This window comes from Macrotis lagotis, chromosome X (assembly GCF_037893015.1).
Source record: "Macrotis lagotis isolate mMagLag1 chromosome X, bilby.v1.9.chrom.fasta, whole genome shotgun sequence".
NCBI classification, from domain to species: domain Eukaryota; kingdom Metazoa; phylum Chordata; class Mammalia; order Peramelemorphia; family Peramelidae; genus Macrotis; species Macrotis lagotis.
This window is the reverse complement of record NC_133666.1, coordinates 502,544,950-502,564,900: the sequence shown is the minus strand read 5'-3', so window position 1 is coordinate 502,564,900 and position 19,951 is coordinate 502,544,950. Positions and strand designations below refer to the sequence as shown.

At 36.8% G+C, this 19,951-nt stretch overlaps 1 protein-coding gene across 1 annotated transcript in view; it reads right to left on the bottom strand.

The window, feature by feature from the left end:
• The window catches only part of KCNG2 (potassium voltage-gated channel modifier subfamily G member 2), a 168,881-nt gene that overhangs the window by 6,116 nt on the left and 142,814 nt on the right, over positions 1 to 19,951 (bottom strand). The window lies entirely within an intron of this gene.

Genomic DNA, 19,951 nt, shown 5'->3' with positions numbered 1-19,951 from the left:
TGGTATAGTAAATAGGTCCCCACAGAGTCGGTAAACCTGGGTTCTGGGACATCAGGGAAGAGATGCCATGACAAGGAATTTGAGCGAGGGGGATGCTATGCTAGGTCACCAACCTCACTTTGTCCTTTATAGTCATTTGTATCCAGTGGTCAGATATGGATCAGGACAACTGGAGGCAGTCGTGGTTAAGTGTCACACAACTCAGATTTGAGCTCAGGTCATCCAAACTCCTGGCCTCTCAATACAAGATCATTGCGTCTCAGTGTCACAGTGAATAAAGAACTGGAACTGGGGTCAAGAAGACTTGAATTCAAATCCATGTGCAGACATCTATTCACTGTATAACCCCATGCAAACTTAAAAAAAAAAACTGTCTCAGTTTCCTTGTCTGTAAAATGGGGATGATAATAATAGCACCTAACTGCAAGGATTGTTTTGAGAATCAAATGAGACAATATTTGTAAAATGCTTTGTAAACCTTCAAGTCCTGTATAAATCTCAGCTAGTTTATAGTAGTGGAGGAGTTTTCTCTCTGAGACTTCCCTATAACTGATGAAATCATGATACAGAATTTTTTTAAAAATGTACAAATACCACATGTATACTAATTTTGAGTCTCTTGATCAAATAGATATAATTTATAAAAATCACTTAGTACAGAGCCTGGCTCATTCCTTCCCCTTCCAAATAGTGATGACTTGTGAGTTAACCTCATGTTTCCCCTTCTGGGAGAGGCCTTTGTCACTCCACTTTCCTGGACACTTATGCACATAACCATGTATGCACATAGAGAAAGTAAGCTTCCCTAGCCAAAGTATAGCTTTTCATTTGTCACATTGTGAAGACTCAAGGACCTAATTCCATTCTAGTTAACTTCTCTTCAATTTTTTTTTAAAGAAAACCATCACTACTCATTGCTTGAGGGGATTTATGTGTGTATTGAACATATCTGGGCTCTTTCCATTAACTGTAGCATTGTTAATGAGCCGTCAAAATTCAGTATCTTACCCTCTACATAAATCCCCATCTTTTCTTGCTTAATGTTAAATATTGTACACATGCTTATTATTTTTCTCAGAGGTGGTGCCAACTGGACTGCTAGATGGTGCTTAAGTCAGTCACCTGGGGATTTATACAGTTTGGCTGAGGAGTTCCTGACTGTGATACTGTTCCCAGAGATAAATTCCTTTTCTTTAGTATTCTCCTTCCCCTCCCCTAATCTCCTGGCCAGTGAAAACATATGGGGCCTAAGAAAGGGTTGCCCTTTTGTGGAGGTTACTTGAGTTGTTGCTTCCATGTTGTGATCTGAGGTGTGCTACCAGTGATTATTCCCCAAATCCCTTTCTGTCTTCCCAACTAAATTAAATTCCTTATTAATATTTTGGCACTAAATGCTAGCTGGAGGGGATGATGTGGAGTAGAGAAAGAGGAGACAATGATAGTAAAAGAATCAGTTCTTTTTTGCCAGCATGTTAATAGTGTGCTCAGATCTCCTCTGGTAGATAGGAATTAACATGGGGACTTTGAGGGAAAGGAGGCAATGAGAAAGGAGAAGAGAGATCAGATCTTAAAACACCATGTTCTGACTTGGAAACATAAGACTTTGTAGGGTGTTGCAATGGACACAATGAGGACAACAGGAAAGGAAAGGAGAACCATGAACTACACAGAGCCTGCAGTGAAAGGACAATGAGTTTGAATTTCACCTTCATAATTTTTCTTCAGGATTCCCTTCCAAGGCCAGCAGTGCTTGAGGTCTAGATAAATGTGTTACCTTCATTAGAAATTAAAGTTCAGAAAAGGGGCAAAGATGGCGACAAGAAGGGGTCGAGTCATAGGTGCTCTCTGACAAAACTTGAAACTAAGGACTCTAACTAAACTGTCAAGAGACAGAACCCACAAAGGGACCCAGTGAGGCAGTTCTCCTACTCAAGGTAACCTGGAAAAGAGCAGAAAGGCTCTGCTCCCCAGATGGAGAGGCAGCCTGCCAGAGGGGTGGCCCGCCAGAGCCAAAGAACTTGAGCCTCCCAGAGGCTGCTCCAGGGCGCTGGGAGCCCGGCTCACAGCAGCGGGGGGGAGTCTCCTGAGCTGCACCCCGGGGAGCACCAGGCACAAAGCGGGGGAACAGCCGGGACTTCTGCTAGAGCGAGCACGTGGGGCCCAGCCCTCAGGTCATACAGTAAGCAGTGTGGCCACTGCATTCCAGATCCGGAAACAGAAGCAGGCAGAGCTGGTAAGCAGGAGCCCCAGGGCATGAGCCCATTGAGCTGAGGGAGGGGAGTGAAGAGAGACTGCAGAGCTCTGTCCTCTGCCCCTGGAACAGGACTCTGGGGCTTTGACCACATTCAGATCCTGATTGCAGTCTAGGCCCCCCATAGAACAGCAGCCCCCCCCCCACCTCAGCCCTGTGGCAGAGGGGGGTGCTTATGGTCATTCACAGACCAGGAGGGAGGACAGAGCCTCACACACTGAGACCCTTGTGGGTGTGTCCCAAAAGCTCAGGAAGCACCCCCAAAACCAGGCCCAGGCTGGGGAAATGAGCAAGCAGAGAAATAAGAGGAAGACCATTGAGAAATATTTTGCATATGAGCCCAAGAAGGATCAAAACACTCAGTCTGAAGATGAGGAAGCACAAGCTCCTGCATCTAAAGACTCCAAGAAAAACAGAAATTGGGCTCAGGCTATGACAGAGCTCAAAAAAGACTTTGAAAATCAAATGAGGGAGTTAGAAGAAAAACTGGGAAAAGAAAAGAGAGAGATGCAGGAAAAACATGAAAATGAAGTCAGCAGCCTAGTCAAGGAAATCCAAAAAAAATGCTGAAGAAAATAGCATGCTAAAAACCAGTTTAGGTCAAATGGATAAAACAGTTCAAAAAGTTATTGAGGAGAAGAACGCCTTAAAAAGCAAAATTGGCCAGATGGAAAAAGAGATAAGAAAACTCTCCGAGGAGAACAAATCCTTCAGACAAAGAATAGAATTCAGGGAGACTGATGAATTTACCAGAAATCAGGAATCAATACTTCAAAGCCAAAAAAATGAAAAATTAGAAGAAAATGTGAAATATCTCATTGAAAAAAACAACTGATATAGAAAACAGACTTAGTAAAGATAATTTAAAAATTATTGGAATACCTGAAAGTCATGATCAGGAAAAGAGCCTTGACATCATTTTCAAAGAATTACTGCAAGAAAATTGCCCTGATATTCTAGAAGCAGAGGGCAAAATAGAAATGGAGAGAATCCACCGATCCCCCGAGAAAGAGATCCAAAAAAACCAACCCCTAGGAATATTATAGCCAAGTTCCAGAACTCCCAAGTCAAAGAGAAAATATTACAAGCAGCCAGAAGGACACAGTTCAAATATCGTGGAGCTGCAGTCAGGATCACACAGGACTTAGCCGCAACTACACTGGAAGCTCGTAGGGCTTGGAATATAATATACCGGAAGGCAAAAGAGCTTAGAATGCAGCCAAGAATGAACTGCCCAGCAAGGCTGAATGTCCTCTTCCAGGGAAAAAGATAGACTTTCAATGAACCAGGGGAATTTCAAATGTTCCTGTTGGAATGGCCAGAGCTGAACAGAAGGTTTGATCTTCAGATACAGGATTCAGGTGAAGCATGGAGATTGGAGGAGAGGGGGAAAATATGAGGGACTTAATGATGATGAACTGCATGTATTCCTGCATAGACACTGATAGTACTCATATGAACCCTCTCAGTTAATAGAGCAGGTAGAGGGAGCTTTTATAGTTGAAGCACAGGAGAAAGCTGAATTCGAAGATAAAATATGGTGTAAAAATGGAGTCAATAGAAAAAAAGGGAAATGTAATGGGAGAAAGGAAAAGGAGGGGGGAATAGGCCAAGATATTTCATATAATAAGTTTTTTTATTTATTACAATGAGCTATTGCAATGATATGGAAGGGGAGAGGCAAGGGGGAATGAGGGAACCTTTGCTGTCATCAGAGGTGGCTAGGAGAGGAAACAGCATATATACTCAATGGGGTATAGGCATCTGGAATAAGAAGGAGGGGGGAGCAGGGGGAAGGGGTGGGATGTGAATGATGGAGGAGAGGATGGACCATGGCGGGGAGAGTGGTCAGATATGACACATTTTCTTTTTTACTTCTTGCAAGGGGCTGGGATGGGAAGGCCTGTTCCAGGACCATAGGGCCAGGTGGATTCTGGGCCTAAGGGGTGGTATAGGGGCTCAGGGCTTCTTGGCCCCAGGACCAGGGATCTGTCTGCTGCGCCACTCAGCAACCCTACAGCAGAGTCAGAGTGAAAGGAGAAAGAAAATAATAGTACATGGTAGTGGAGAAATAAGAAAGGAGGGAGTTGGAAGCAGCAATGGCAACGTTGGAAAAATATGGAAGCAACTTTTACGATGGACTTACCATAAAGAATGCGATCCACCCATGACAGAGTTGTTGGTGTTGGAACAAAGACTGAAGCACATTTATTATTATTATTATTATTATTATTTGGGGGAGGGTGCAGGGCAAATGGGGCTGGGTGGCCTGCCTGGGGCCGCATAGCAGGGTGATCTTTGGGTGTCTGAGGCCGGATTTGGACCCAGGTGCTCCTGGCTCAAGGGTCAATGCTCTGTCTGCCACCCAGCCACCCCTACTATGATTACTATTTTATTTTATTTTGGGTCTTTTTTTCCCCCTTCTTTTTGGTTTTTGTAGGGCAGTGGGGATCGGGTGGCTTGCATGTCACAAGGCTGGCTGATTGCTGGGTCTACGGAGCTGGATGTGGGCTCGGGTGCTTGTGGCTCCACGGCTGGTGCTTCGTCCATTGTGCCACCTGGCCATACCTACAATTATTACTATTTTTTTTTAATTTTAATTTTTTTCTCTCCCCTTTACTTTATCGCTCAAGCAAGTCTATACAAGTCTATATTCGTGGGGGGGAGGGGTATTTTGTTTACTCTTAAACAAGAATATTTTATTAATATAAAAAAAACATTTGTACAAAATGAGAATTAAAAAAAATTAAAAAAAAATAAAGTCCACTGGCCCTCTCCAAGAGCTGGCATTAGGGTATAAGGTAATTTTCCAGATATTAGCAAACTATATGGTTTAACTTCTTCATTTTACAGATGAAAAAAATGAAGATGAGACACAAAATAATTTTCACAATGCTACACATGTAGTATGTAGAAAAGCTGAGTGAGATTTGAACCACATCCTCTGACTCCAAATTTAATCCGTTTTCTGGTATGTTATACTGTTTCTTGGTTCTCAAACTCATTTGTAGGGATTTTTTTTGTAGGTAGATCACATATGTCCTTGTACCTCTATTTTTTTTCTCCACTTGAGCTTTAAAAAAAAAGATGTAGAACTAAGAAATATTTAAGGTCAAAGTTATTTCCTAAGTGACTAAGATTGCAAACAATTCTCAGATGAATTACAAACTATTACTAAGTATAAGGAAGAATTGTTCCAAATGACTAAAAAAAACCATACAAATCAAAATGAAGTTTTATCATATAATCAAATGAAAAAGATGAAAATAATTAATGTTGAAGGGACTATGAAAAGACAGGGAAATGTATTGGTGATTCTCTTAGTTAATCCAATCATTTCAGGAAGCTATTTAGAATTATTCAAAGACATTAAAACATGTCCATATCCTTTGACCTAGAGATTCCACTCCTAAGAATAGATACCAGGAGGTCAGTTGACAGAAAGAAAGGCCTTATACACATCAAAATATTTGTCATGACAAAACTAGAATCAAAGGAAATGTCCATCAGTTGGGAAATGGCTAAACAAATTGTGGTGCATGAATATAATGAATATTACTCAATCACTTGACGAATACAGTGAAAAATGAAGATTTACATGAGCTAAAACATACTAAAGTAAGAAGAACCATGAAAGCAACATATGAAATGACAACAAAACAATTGAAACAGCCTTCTTTTACCTTGAACACAAGTGGCTCCCCCAACACCCTCCCCCCCTGCCATACCTGCAATCTTGGTCTCCTCATTTCTGCTTACTATCTACTCTGAATTCATCAAAACTCAGCTAAAGTTCTAGTTCCTACAATAAGTCTTCCCTCTAAGGTTATTTCCAATTTATCTTGTTTATAGATAATTTACATGCTGTCTCCGCTAGACTGTGAACTTCTTGTGCAGAGATTGGGTTTGTTTGGGGTTTTTTGTAACCTTTCTTTGTAACCACTGATTGTCATATAGTAATTACCTAATAAATGCTTGTGGACTTGGCTTGAAACTGAAAGCTACAAAATTATAAGCAAGCGTGACTCCCTAAAAGAAATTTGAGAAGGCACCTTCTCTCACTTTTTTACAATAGTGGAGGACCATGGAAGTGGAATACATGGAATTTTATATCAGACATTTCCTGATATTTTGATTAGTCTTGCTGAATTGTTTTTATCCTGTTTTTTTTTTTAAATGAGGAATGATTCTTGGGGAAGAAGAGGATATTTTAGGAAAATGTAGGTATTTTAAAAACAAAAGATATGAATAAAATGCATTTTTTATTGGTGAGCCATAATTTATTATTTTTCCAATTTTCCTTTGGGCAATACTCAAAATCTGAAAGGACTTTAGGTAATCTAATTATAATATCTTATCTAATGCATAAACTTTTCTATTACATCTCTAAAAGTCTTTGAATAACTTCAAAAACGACATTCTCTGCATCATGATTCCAATTTTAATCATCAGGAAGTTTTTTTCTCTTGTTTTGACACAATGAATAATATAATAGATAATGTTTTTTTTCTGATCATAATAACCTCTCAGATCTCTCCTAAATATAAAAATTACAAGTAAGGTAAACTGAGTACAGTCATCTCCACATAATGAGATTCCAAGAACCCTAATAGATAATACCCTGAAGAGTTAATAGCAGAGAAGACTTATCACTAATGTAATGACTCAACAACCCCTCCTCCACCAGTCCTGATGTTCTACAAGGATTGTATAATGGTACAGTGTTGCACAAATGTTTTTCAGTAGATTGTACAATAGAACCTATTTTAGGTTCTAGGATCCATTCATGAATTCCCTTGCTAATGTTGTAACTTCTGTATGCACACTCTTCTCCCCTGTCCTCAATTCACCATTCTGTGTCAAAGCAACATTCAACCCTGTCCCATTTCTACACATACATACCCTGAATGGAAGAGGTAGAGGTAGAATAAATAGCATTCATCCACCAAGCCTAAATGAAAGGGACTGTCATTCCACTGAAGCCAGTTCTATCCCCTAGAAGTCACTTTGGGCAGAAACTGAGGTTGGTGAATCATGATTTGTCTGTCATGGGAGCAGACTATGTTATCTGTCTCTCAGGTGATTAACCATCAAAGGAGAAAGACTCAGGAAAAATGAGAAAAAAAATAGGGGAATATAAAGAAAAAGGACTGAAATTGACAAATACCTCAAGAATAAGAAAACTCAGTTAAAAATGTGGATCAAAAACAAATCAACAAGGAAGATATTAACAAAAGGGAAGATGGTCTCCAGACATCTAATTGAGTCCAAATATCTCTGAATAAATATTGTAAGATGAAGGGAAAATGAATCAATACGTAAAGAAACTGATGATACTATATTCTCCAGAGAGCATTGAATCACAACAGGATGCTCCTGAATGATTTAAAAGAAGAATATTTGGCAGAATAAAAAAAACTTGAATCCATGGTAGCAAGTCTTACAAAGAAACAAACAAGAACAATGGATTGGAAATGCAAATATATAGAAGCAAAGGATAATCTGGAAAGAAAAAGCAATAAAAATCCAGATAGTATGATCTCTATAAGCAAAACAGACTGATATTTTATGTATGATATGAAGGAATAACTTAAAAATTAAAGTTCTCCCAGAAAAATAAATTAAAACCCTAAACACTATAATGAAATAAAGGAAAACAAAAAAAAAAACTGTGCCACAAACTTCAGGACATTAAGTGGTTAAATTGAACAATTCCAATGACAACAGATTCTATAAGTTACCAGGAGAGATGTCTTCAAATACAATGCAAAGAAAATGTGAAAAACACAAGACTATTTTATACCTAACAGAAACCACAGAAGGAAATGGAATAATGCATTCTGAAGAGCAACATCTCAACACAACCCAAGGTGACATGCCATACAAATCTGAGTCTAATTATCAATGAAAATAGATGAAGTTTTTTTTTAGTCCTGGCTTATAGCCTTTTCTTTTTTAAAAAAGATTTTATTTATTTTGAGTTTTACAATTTTTCTCCTAATCTTACTTCCTCCGCCCCCCACAGAAGGCAATTTGTCAGTCTTTACATTGTTTCCATGGTATGCATTTATGCAAATTGAATGTGATGAGAGAGAAATGATATCCTTAAGGAAGAAACAAAGTATAAGAGATAGCAAGATCAGACAATAAGCTATCAGGGTTTTTTTTTCCCCTAAATTAAAGGTAATAGTCCTTGGTCTTTGTTCAAACTCCACAGTTCTTTCTCTGGATACAGATGCTATTCTCCATTGCAGCCAGCCCCAAATTGTCCCTGATTGTTGCACTGTTGGAATGAGCGTGCCCATCAAGGTTGATCATTGCCCCCATGTTGCTGTTAGGGTGTACAATGTGAAAATAGATGAATTTTAAATGAGAGGCGTTTGAAAGATTTCCATAAATACCCAGATATGAGTAAATATTTGCTTTGCAAATGTTTGCTGTTATTGTGACCTAGTTTCCCTAACCCCATTTGGGGTTATCTTAGCAAAGATACTAGAGATCTTCATTTCCTTTTCCAGCTCATTTCACAGATGAGGACCTGAGACCAACAGGGTTAAATTAATTTCTCAGGGTCACACAGTAAATGTCTGAGGCTTAATTTGAACTCAGGTCCTCCTGACTCCAGGACTGGATCCACTGCGCTACCTAGCTGCCCTTGTTTTGCACTTACCCACACAAAAGAAATACAAGAAGCAAAGTAAACAAATCCAGCAATCCAGGAAAGTACAGATATTGAGCGAAAGAGAAAAAGGAGAAAAAAACTTAGGAAAAAGTTACCAATGGAATTAGATATAATAGCAACAAAATAGTCAAAGGAGCCATTAAACCATTTTTATTCTAAAAGACTCAAGGAAACAAGAAGAAAAGTGTCATTTAAATACAAGTGAAGATGGAAAAGGCCTGATGCACAAAATATCATATTACCTAATCTAAAGGGGGGGGTGTTGTGGGATTAAATTGCAGAGTTGGAGAGCACATAAAATAGAGAGGGGGAAAAAGAAGATTGAGGGGAATGTATGATGTACTTTTGTCAATTCAGTTGTTAAAAATGAAACGTTCCTTGTTTGTCTCTTTAAAAAAACAGGAAAATGGATGCTCTGACAACCAACCTCAACAAAGGGGTTTTTCAGCTTCACTGGATATCCTTCTGCACTTTATAATGCAGCCTAACTGGTATCTCATTCTCTCTTCCTTAAATAATGCTCCTTCTCTTATTTGTGTTCCTTTGCACTAGTCATCCCTTATACTGGGAATGTACTCCATTTGCCTCCAACTCATATGGTCCCTCCCTGCCTTTAAGATAGTGCTCAAGCACCATATTTTTCATGAAGCCTTTCCATTCCAGGTTTCCTTTCAGTCTCAACTGAAATTAAGATTAAATAAAAACTCCTTGATTCAGAACTTAAGTTCCTTCACCCACCTCCATCTTTGTAGGCTTATTATACATTAGTTTCCTTCACATTCCTTAGGTTCTAGCCAAATTTGTGTGCCTCCTGCCTTGACATTGAATCTCTTGGCTCTATACCTTTGTATAAATTGTCATCCCCATGACAGGCATACACTGCTTTCTAATCCATGCCTTTTAGCCTCCTTTAAGAGTTACCTCACATGATAATATTCTCCCAGAAACCCTTCCTAATTGCCCGGTTTTTAGTGTTGTCCCTCCTGAAGTTATCATGCATAGGTTTAGATGTTGCAATCCCCCCTTGCCCCAAACTCTGCTTTCCTTTAGTGTAGGTACAATTTTTAATTTGTAACCTTGGTGCCTAATGGTGTCTTCTGCGCACTGTTTAATGTTTATTGGCTTGATTAAAATAGTCATTATACAACTATTACAGGCAATGGTGCATTTTGCAGCTGCAACATTGTTTCCTCCGAAGGAATGTTTTTGTCTAAGGGGCTGATGTAAACATTAGGTCCAGGACAAGGGAGCAGAGAATTTTTTTTAATAACTAAAGAGGAAAAGAGCAGTTTCTGAACATCAGATCAAATCAAATGACATTAAGATATTTCACTTCTACAATCTGTAATACTAGTGGCAGCTGCACCCTATTTATAAATATGAACCCTTCAATAGTTAGACTGTATACTTCCACCAGGGCACAGCTGAGAATGGAGAAGGAATAAAAACCAGGCTTCTGAGTAGGTAGAATAGTTCTTACACAGCTCATGCAGAACAACTCATGCATTTTACAGGGAGGAGGAGAAAGAGGGATAGAGGGAGAGAACCCCTAGAGACCCTTCAGATTTTCAATAAGGCCTATTGAATTATTTCATTCACAATCCTAACATGTTTAGTTCTTTAAGAAGTCAACAAAGTGATTAAAAGTGGCAAATTAGAAAGAAGAGACACCCTGACAAAATTAAAAAATAACAGGTGAAAGACTCGTCATAAAGAAAAACCACCAACAAGAAGGCACAATAATTTGAAGGTTTTTTTATCCAAGGGCAAAGAATTCTACTATATCTCAGTAAGTCCTAATCTTATCACTCAATTACAGCACAAAACAATAATTAAAGTTTCTGGCCCTCAAGAGGTCTCAAAACTTATGGCCTCAAAAATCTGTATAAAAATTGGGTAAACTAGAGACTACTATAATGAAGGAAAACCTCATTAGTATAACTGAGATTTATATTAGGAAACTGCAATAAAATGGTACATCTTAATCAAAAAGGACAGAATCAGTGGTAGGAGAGGGACAGAGTATATTAAGGAAGATATAGTCATCTGAGGAAATCCAGCAACCAGAATGGGAAAGAACATTTTGGAGACAAATTATTTGAGTAAAGATAAATAGAAGTAAAATGTTTCAATAGGAGATACCATAATCTACCTGAACAGGAGGAGGAAACAGATAAAAAATTCAGGAACCTAGTCCTGGAGGTATAAGATAGTAGTAATGGGGGGTTTCAATTATTCAGAAATCTGAGTTCTCTGCCAAAAAAGAGAATAGCTGATAAATTCTTGTCTTACTTTAATTCTTTAAAAATGAGAGGAAATGGGAAAGGAACCTCCTAATTTAGAATTGATTCTGACCAATGAGAAGGAACTGGTTAAAGTTGAAATGATAGTAATCTTAGGAAGAAGTAACCACCTCATCTTAGATGTTGCAATGAAGGTGGAGGGGGAAAGCTAGACCTAGAATGACATGTCCCTTAGACTTTAGGAGAAAAGGTTTCAAAGACTTCAGGAAAAAAACTAAGTAGGATTCAGTGACCTAAAATGCAATTGGAAAAGTCAGTTGAGTTGAGATGGGAAGTACTCAAAAATGAAATTACAAAGATACAAATAGAAACAGTTCCTATGAGGGGAGAGCTGGTAAAAGAAACAGGGAAATTATCCACTAAATTAGGTGTTTAAAAGATAAATACAATTCAATTCATTTAGTGTTTATCAAGGAGATAAATGATTATTTTTCTATTATATTAATAACTAAATATAAAATTAGTATTGAGGTTTTTCCTTTCTATTTCCTCATGCATCAATCAGTCCCTATAGGTCATGCAACTAGTCTCTGAAGGACAAGACTGATAGTTGAGATTGACCTAATCCTTGGGGTACATACTCTACAATCTTGGCAGGACCCTCCCCAACTAGGAGAGCTTACTTTTATTTAGGATGTAAACAGAATCTAATCTAGGTGAATTCTTGACCTTAGGAAGTAAGACTATGTCACTGTACCCATCCATTGAAGTTTAGAGTAACCCAGTTTATGGAAGAGAAAACCAACTAGAAAGAATGGTTAGTAGAGATGAATTCCTTTGTCCAGATTACTGAAGAGGTTTGAGTCTCATGGTTAAGCCACATTCTCAGCAGGAGGAACTGAAGATTTTTAGCCTACTTCCTCATTACTATGTCCACCCCCTCAATAATTCTTCACCTTGCTTGGTTGATGCACCTGTCAAGGGCACCTCCCAAAGGTATTTAAGCATTCAAGGATCTCCATGGTTTTGTCTTTGAATACTGAGAGAAACCACTGAGCATCAATTTATTGTTAGCTAGATTAATTTATTTAATAAACTGAATTTTAATTACCCATAAAAAGTCTCTTGGGCTTTTCATTCATTTCATTAAGGATCCACTAAAAGCCAGGGACACAGGTTCTCAGGATGCAAAGTCAAAAGTGAACAAGTCCTGATCCCAAAGAATTCACATTCCATGATGTGAAGATTTACAGAAGATGGAAGAAAGGGCAATTTGTAGAGGGTGACTATAAAAGATAGCAATGATACCCCAAAGATATCAAAGAAACAGAAACATAAATTATATGTTCAAAATATTTATAATAGTTCCTTTTTGTTGTCAAAAAATAGAAATTGAGAAGTCTATGCATTGGGGAATGGTTGAACAAATTACATGAGTGGAATGCCTCAAAGATTTTTTCTTGATCTGATGCTGTTTCAATATTTTTTTTTATCATGTAGATAAAAGCATTGATAGAACACTCATCAAATTTGCATTTGCTTGGTGTCTAAGAGAGATAGCTAGTATACTAAATAATAGAATCAGAATTTTAAAAGATCTTAACAAGCTAGAAGGATGAAGAGCAAAGTCAGGTATAGGTAGCACTAGCACAGACCAGGCTCCAGGAAAACCAGGAGCAAGCCTTGGGAATGGAGTCATCATCATCATCATCATCATCATCATTGACTGCTTACAGAGCTCTCATCCCACAGACAATAAGGGGACAGGTCAAATAATTGTCCAAGAGGAGATTTTAGGGGTCTCTTTGCTGGCACTGGGAGCATGACTTTGTTGTTTTGCCCATCTTTTGTTCAAGGTTGCAGTCCTGGGTGAAACTCACAGCAAGTAGGAGCACTAGTACACAAGAGTTTGTGGTGACAGTGAAATGGAGACTTGTGTCACAATTTTAGAGCAGCAGAATGCATGTGTTTGCTCACAGACCAGTTCACAGTATAGGAGAATAGTAAATATACCTTTCTTTAGATCACTTTGAGGAAACTGAAAATTTAAAGGTTCCCAGAAGTATCTCTGAAAACAGCTGTACAACGACAGTGCCCTCTGCCTGGAAGCAGAGCCCTATTTTAGCAAAGAGTTAAGAGTCAAGAAATTGACTGGAAAAAATGAACAAACAGAAAAAAACTGACTATCAAAAGTTACTGTGGTGACAAAAGAAGATCAAAACACACACTCAAAATACAACAAAATGAAAACTATATTAAAATCCTCGAAGAAAAATATGAATTGATCTCAGGTCATGGAAGAACTCAAAAAGTATTTTAAAAATCAAGAGAGATAAAGGAAAAATTGGAAAGAGAATGAAGAATGATCCAAGAATGATCCAAGAATCCAAGAATGATCCAAGTTAGCTTGAATTTTGGATTATGCACAAAGGGCAACAAAAATGTGCATACCCTTTGACCCAACAATACCACTACTGGGTCTATATCCTGAAGAGATTATGAAAAAGGGTAAAAACATCACTTGTACAAAAATATTCATAGCAGCCCTGTTTGTGGTGGCAAAGAATTGGAAATTAAGTGAATGTCCTTCAATTGGGGAATGGCTTAACAAACTGTGGTATATGTATGTCATGGAACACTATTGTTCTATTAGAAACCAGGAGGAACAGGAATTCAGGGAAGCCAAGAAGGATTTGCATGAACTGATGCTGAAAGAGATGAGCAGAGTCAGAAAAACATTGTACACCCTAGCAGCAACATGGGGGTGATGATCAACCTTGATGGACTTGCTCATCCCTTCAGTGCAACAACCAGGGACAATTTTGGGTTATCTGCAATGGAGAATACCATCTGTATCCAGAGAAAGAATTATGGACTTCGAACAAAGAACAAAGACTATTACTGTCAATAAGGGAAAAAAAGTTACATTATTATGTAATTTTACTATCTCATACTTTATTTTTCTTCCTTAAGAATATGATTTCTGTCATCACATTCACCTGAGATCAATGTATAACATGGAACCAATGTAAAGACTAACAGAATGCCTTCTGTAATAGGTGAGGGGAGGGAAGCAAGAATGGGGGGGGGGAAATCGTGAAACTCAAAATAAATAAAATCTTTCTTAAAAAATCGTTAGCTTGGTAAAGACACAAAAAACACTGAAGAAAATAATGCCTTAACAAACAGAATATGGAGAATGACTAAGCTGTGGTTTATGATTATAATGGAAAATGTGTCAAGTAGGGTGATTTTAGAAAAAAAATTGGACTTACATGAACTGATGTGATGTGAACAGAACCAGGAGAATGTTATAAACAGTAACAGCAATATTGTGTGATCAACTATAATAGACTTAGCTCTTCTCAGAGAATTGCAGAGGACTAATGATGAAGGATATTATCTGCCTCCAGAGAAAGAACTGATAGTGATTAAATACAGATTGAAGCATGCTACTTTTCACATTCATTTTTAAAATTTGAGTTTTCTTTTGTAAACTAACATGGAAATGTTTTATATAATTATACATGTATAACCCATATCTAATTGCTTACAATCTCATGGAAAGGGGGCAGGGGAGGGATAGAATTGTGAACAAAAACTTTATGTAACAATATTTTAAAAGATTTTTTAAAAATCAGAATAGGTCAAATGGTGAAAGAGATCCAAAAATCTAATGAAGAGAATAATGTCTTGAAAAGCAGAACTGGTCAAATGGGGAAAGAGAAACAAAAATTCAATGAAGGAATGAGACCCTTAAAATGTAGAATTGGCCAAATGGAAAAGGAGGTACATAAGTTCACTGATGAAAATAATTCTCTATAAATTAGAAATGAACAAATGAAAGTTAATGACATGGGGCAGCTAGGTGGCGCAGTGGATAAAGCACTGGCCCTGGAGTCAGGAGTACCTGGGTTCAAATCTGGTCCCAGACACTTAATAATTACCTTAGCTGTGTGGCCTTGGGCAAGCCACTTAACCCCATTTGCCTTGCAAAATCCTTAAAAAAAAAGAAAATTAATGACTATGAAATATAAAAAAACCAAACAAAACCAAAAGAATGAAAAAGGAGACTGTGTGAAATTTCCTATTAGAAAAACAACTGACCTGGAAAATAGATTCAGGAGAGATAATTTAACAATTATTAGACTTCCTGAAAGCCATGATGAAAAAAAAGTTTAGACATTATTTTTCAAGAAAATATCAAGGAAAACTGCCCTGATATTCTAGAACAGAGGATAAAATAAAAAGTGAAAGCATCCACTGACTTGTGATGAAAAATGATATCCATCCACAAAGAAAGAATTGATGGTGTCTGAATACAGATTGAAGGATACTATTTTTGAAATTTTTGTTCATTTGAGGGTTTTTTGCCCATATTTTCCTTAACATTTTATATATATATGTATATATATATAATATATATTAAGGAAATGTCTTTCATGAATACACATCTATAATCTATATGCATTTTCCTGCCTTATCTATGAGGAAGGGTTGAGAGGGAAGAATTTGAAACTTAAAGTGTTGAAAATGAATGTTAAACATTGTTTTTACATGTAACTGGGGAAAAACAAAATACAAAAACAACAAAAAAAGAAAGAATCCCCCAACCACCTCCTGAAAGAGATCCCAAAATGAAGACTTCCAGTAATATTATAGTCAAATTCCAGAGCTCTGATGTCAAGGAGAAAATATCACAATCAGCCAGAAATAAATAATTCAAATATTGTAAAGCCATAGTCAGGGTAACAAAAGATTTAGAATTTTCTACATTAAAGAATCAGAATGTTTGGAATATAATATTCTGGAAGGCAAAGGAAGTAGGATTACAACCAAGAATCACCTACCCAGCAAAACTAAATTAATCCTTCAGAGAAGAAAATTAATATTTAATGAAATAGAGGATTTTCCAGCATTCCCAATGAAAAGAAAAGAGCTGAATAGAAAATTTGACTTCCAAGTATAAGACTCAAAAGAGGCATAAAAAGGTAAATGGGAAAGAGAAATCATAAGGAACTCAGTAAGGTTAAACTGTTTACATTCCTTCATGGGAAGATGACATTTATAACTCATAAGAATATTATCGATGTTAGGGCAGTTAGCAGGATATGTATATATGGAGAGAAAGAGGGTTCAGGTGTGAGCTGAAAATAATGGAATGATTCTAAAAAAGGGTGGAAAAATTAACTGGAAGAAAGGAAAAGGTAGAATGGGTAAATTATCTCACATCAAAGAGGGAGGAAAGCTTTTATAGTGGAGGGGAAGATGGGGGGATGTCAGGGAATTTTTAAATTTTACTCTTATTGGAATTGACTCAAAGAGGTAATAACATTCACATTCAACTGATTGTAAAAATCTATCTAATCCTACAGGAAAGTAGGGAAAAGGAATAAAAGAGGGGGAAGGATACTCATAGAAGGAAGAGTGGACTGGGGAAGGCAATAATTAGAAGCAAAACACTTGAGGGACTGGATGAAAAGAGAAAATTACATAAAGAGGGAAAAAGAGAATTGAGGGAAATACAGTCAGCAATCATAACTGGGAAAAAATTTTGAAGCAAATTTCTCTGATAAAGGCCTCATCTTATATATATAGATAAATAAATGAAATTTATATAAATAATAGCCATTCCGCAATTGATAAAAGATTATAAAATATGGACAATCAGTTTTCAGATTAAAGTATTCAAAGTTATCTAGCAATATGAAAAAAGCCCTAAATCACTATTGATGTGAAAAAGGCAAATTAAAATAATTCTGAGGTAGTTCCTCATAACTATTAGATTGGCTAATAGGATAATAAAGGGAAATGACATGTTGGAGGGACTTTGGGAAAATATAGACACTATTGCACTATTGGTGGAGTTGAACTGATTCAGTTATTATATATAGAGCAATTAGTAGCTTTGCCCAACAAGTTATAAAATCATGCATATCTCTTGACTTAGCAATAATATTATAATACTAGGTCTATATCCCAAAAGAGATTAGCAAAAAATTCAAAGAGGATCTATATGTACAAAAATTTTATAACAGTTCTTTTCTGATGGCAAGAAATGGGGGTATGCTAATCAATTAGGGAATGGCTAAAAAGTTTGGTATAGTTGATAATGATGTATTATTTTTATGCTATAAGAAATGATGAGCTTGATGCTTTTAGAAAATCTGGAAAGATTTACATGAACTAATACAAAGTAAAATGAATAGAACCAGGAGAATATTGTATACCAAAACAGCAATATTGTAAGATGATCAGCTGTGAATAACTTAACTATTCTCAGCAACACAAAGATCCAAGACATTTCTGAAGAATTTATGATAAAAATGCTATCCATCCTAGAGTAAGAACTAATGAATTGTGAATAGAGATGAAAGTATATTTTTTTTACTTTATTTTCCTTGGGTTTTTATTTGGTCCATGTTTCTTTTTACAATATGGTTTAATATGGAAATATGTTTTGTATGACTACACATACATAGCCATATCAAATTTCCTACCTAATCAATGAGGGGAGTGGGAATGAATGGAATCTGGAGCTCAGAAAAAATGTTGAAAATTGTTTTACAGGGAACTGGGGGAAAATAAAATACAAAAAAATTAATTTTTGAGTTAGGGGCATCAATGGAACTAGGTGACACAGTGAATTGAATGCCAGACCCAGAGTCAGAAAAATTCATCATCTTCCTCAGTTTGAATCTGGCCTCAGATACTTACTAGTTGTGTGACCTGAGACATATCATTTACCCTGCTTTCTTACATTTCCACATCTGCAAAATGAGCTAGAGAAGGAAATGGTAAACCACTCTAGTATCTTTGCCAAAGAAACCCCAATGAGATCTTGAAGAATTGAACACAACTGAAAAAAAATGACTGACAACAAAATATTTGGGTTAAAATGTCATTGACCTGTATGTTCAAAATGTATCAATAATATGACATGACCATCAAGAAAGCTAAGGTAATCTTCTTTTTGGTAGGTTTTTGCAAGACAATGGTGTTAAGTGGCTTGCCTAAGGTCACACAGCTAGGTAATTATTAAGGCCTGAAACCGGATTTGAACTCAGGTCCTCCTGACTCCAAGGCCAGTGCTCTATCCACTGTGCCACCTAGCTGCCCCTAGCTAATATAATCTTAAGAATTTGTGGAGAGTGGAGAGGAATCATGTTCAGAGAAAGGAGGATGAGAGTCCTTTTGTACTCTACCTTGGTCAGAACACCTAAGCCCAATATTTTAGGGAAGATAAGGATAAGAAGGAACCTTTCCACATGAGGATGACTGAGCAATTGGAGGACATGTATTATTAAGTAAATGAAAGTCAAGAAAGCTTTACTAATCAAGCACAATCAAAGAAAGAAACCATCATTACTGAGTGTCTGTAACCTTGTGAACAATTCAGAGTGAAATCAATACCAATCATGATTCTAAAACAGATTACTCTATATGAATTAAGAAACCTGTGCCAATGTATACATGTGTGTGTACTCTATCCTTAATTTGGAAAAACCAACTAACTATTAAGGCTAATCAGAGTAAATCATTTCTGCATCTTTTAGTTTAATGGCCTTATTCAGCTACTCACCAATTTGATTATAAAGCAAATTTCACCTTAATTCATCTTAGCTATCCTGTAGATGTTCTCTCATCCCTTTCTTCTGTTTATACAACAGACATATCATACCATAAACTGTGCTAGAGAAATACAAAGTTGCAGGACTCCGCATTCTAGTTCAGAAAGAACAACATGCACATAAAAGACATACACATATAAGATGCATGTTTTTTCCCTTTAATTTTATTGACATTAAGCTCTGATTATAAATGCCACCTATATGAGAATGCTCAATAAATTGAATTTATTAAGATGTGAACTAATTTTTTTGTCAGTGAGTCATTTTTCTGTAGTTAGATGAATTTTTTTCTAATTCATTGACTATCTTTTCTGCAGGCAGAAAGCCAGAATTAAAAATGTAATCTATGACCCTAGAAAAGTTCAGAGTAAGAATTGAAATTTGACATGTGTACCATATTCTTATCAGAGTTTCATGGGATTCAGAGCTGAAAGGAACCTGAGAGATCATGTATTCCATTCTCCTCACTTTTTTCCTTGAGAAAACTGGGATCCAGAATTGTTAAGTGACTTTCTGAAAGACAAACATCTTTTAAGCAGCAAGTCTGGATTTCAACTAGTCACCCATCCATCCATCCATCCATCCATCCATCCATCCATCCATCCATCCATCCATCCATCCATCCATCCCTCCTTCTTTCTACTATATCATACAGGCTTCCTTGAGCTGGCTCCACCCCCCCCACCTTGTTCTATATTATAGTGTCAATAATTAAGGAGACTGATCATCTTGTGAATGGATTATTCAGGTCCCAGATAATCTAATATTATTACTTCTGACCACTTTTTGACTTTTCCACTCCATATTTTGGGTGATTTTTCTCTTTGAGGAAGTGTGAATAATTAAGAGAAGCTTTTTTTTTAAATCTTTCTTGGGGATGGTACAGGGAATGTTGAACCTAATTACTACTTATTGAGTGACCTTGCTCACTTTGTCTTTGTGAGTTCCAGTTTCCTCATGTGTAAAATGAATTACACCAGTCCCTTCTAGTTCTGATTCCTTTGAACTAAAAATAAAAGTTTAGGTATTCCAATTATCTATTCTGTACTTCTCTCCCACCTTAAATTATCACTATTTGATGAAGAAATCACAAGGTTTTGAGATCTAAGAACTAAAAAAAACTTTAACAATCTTAGAATCTTAA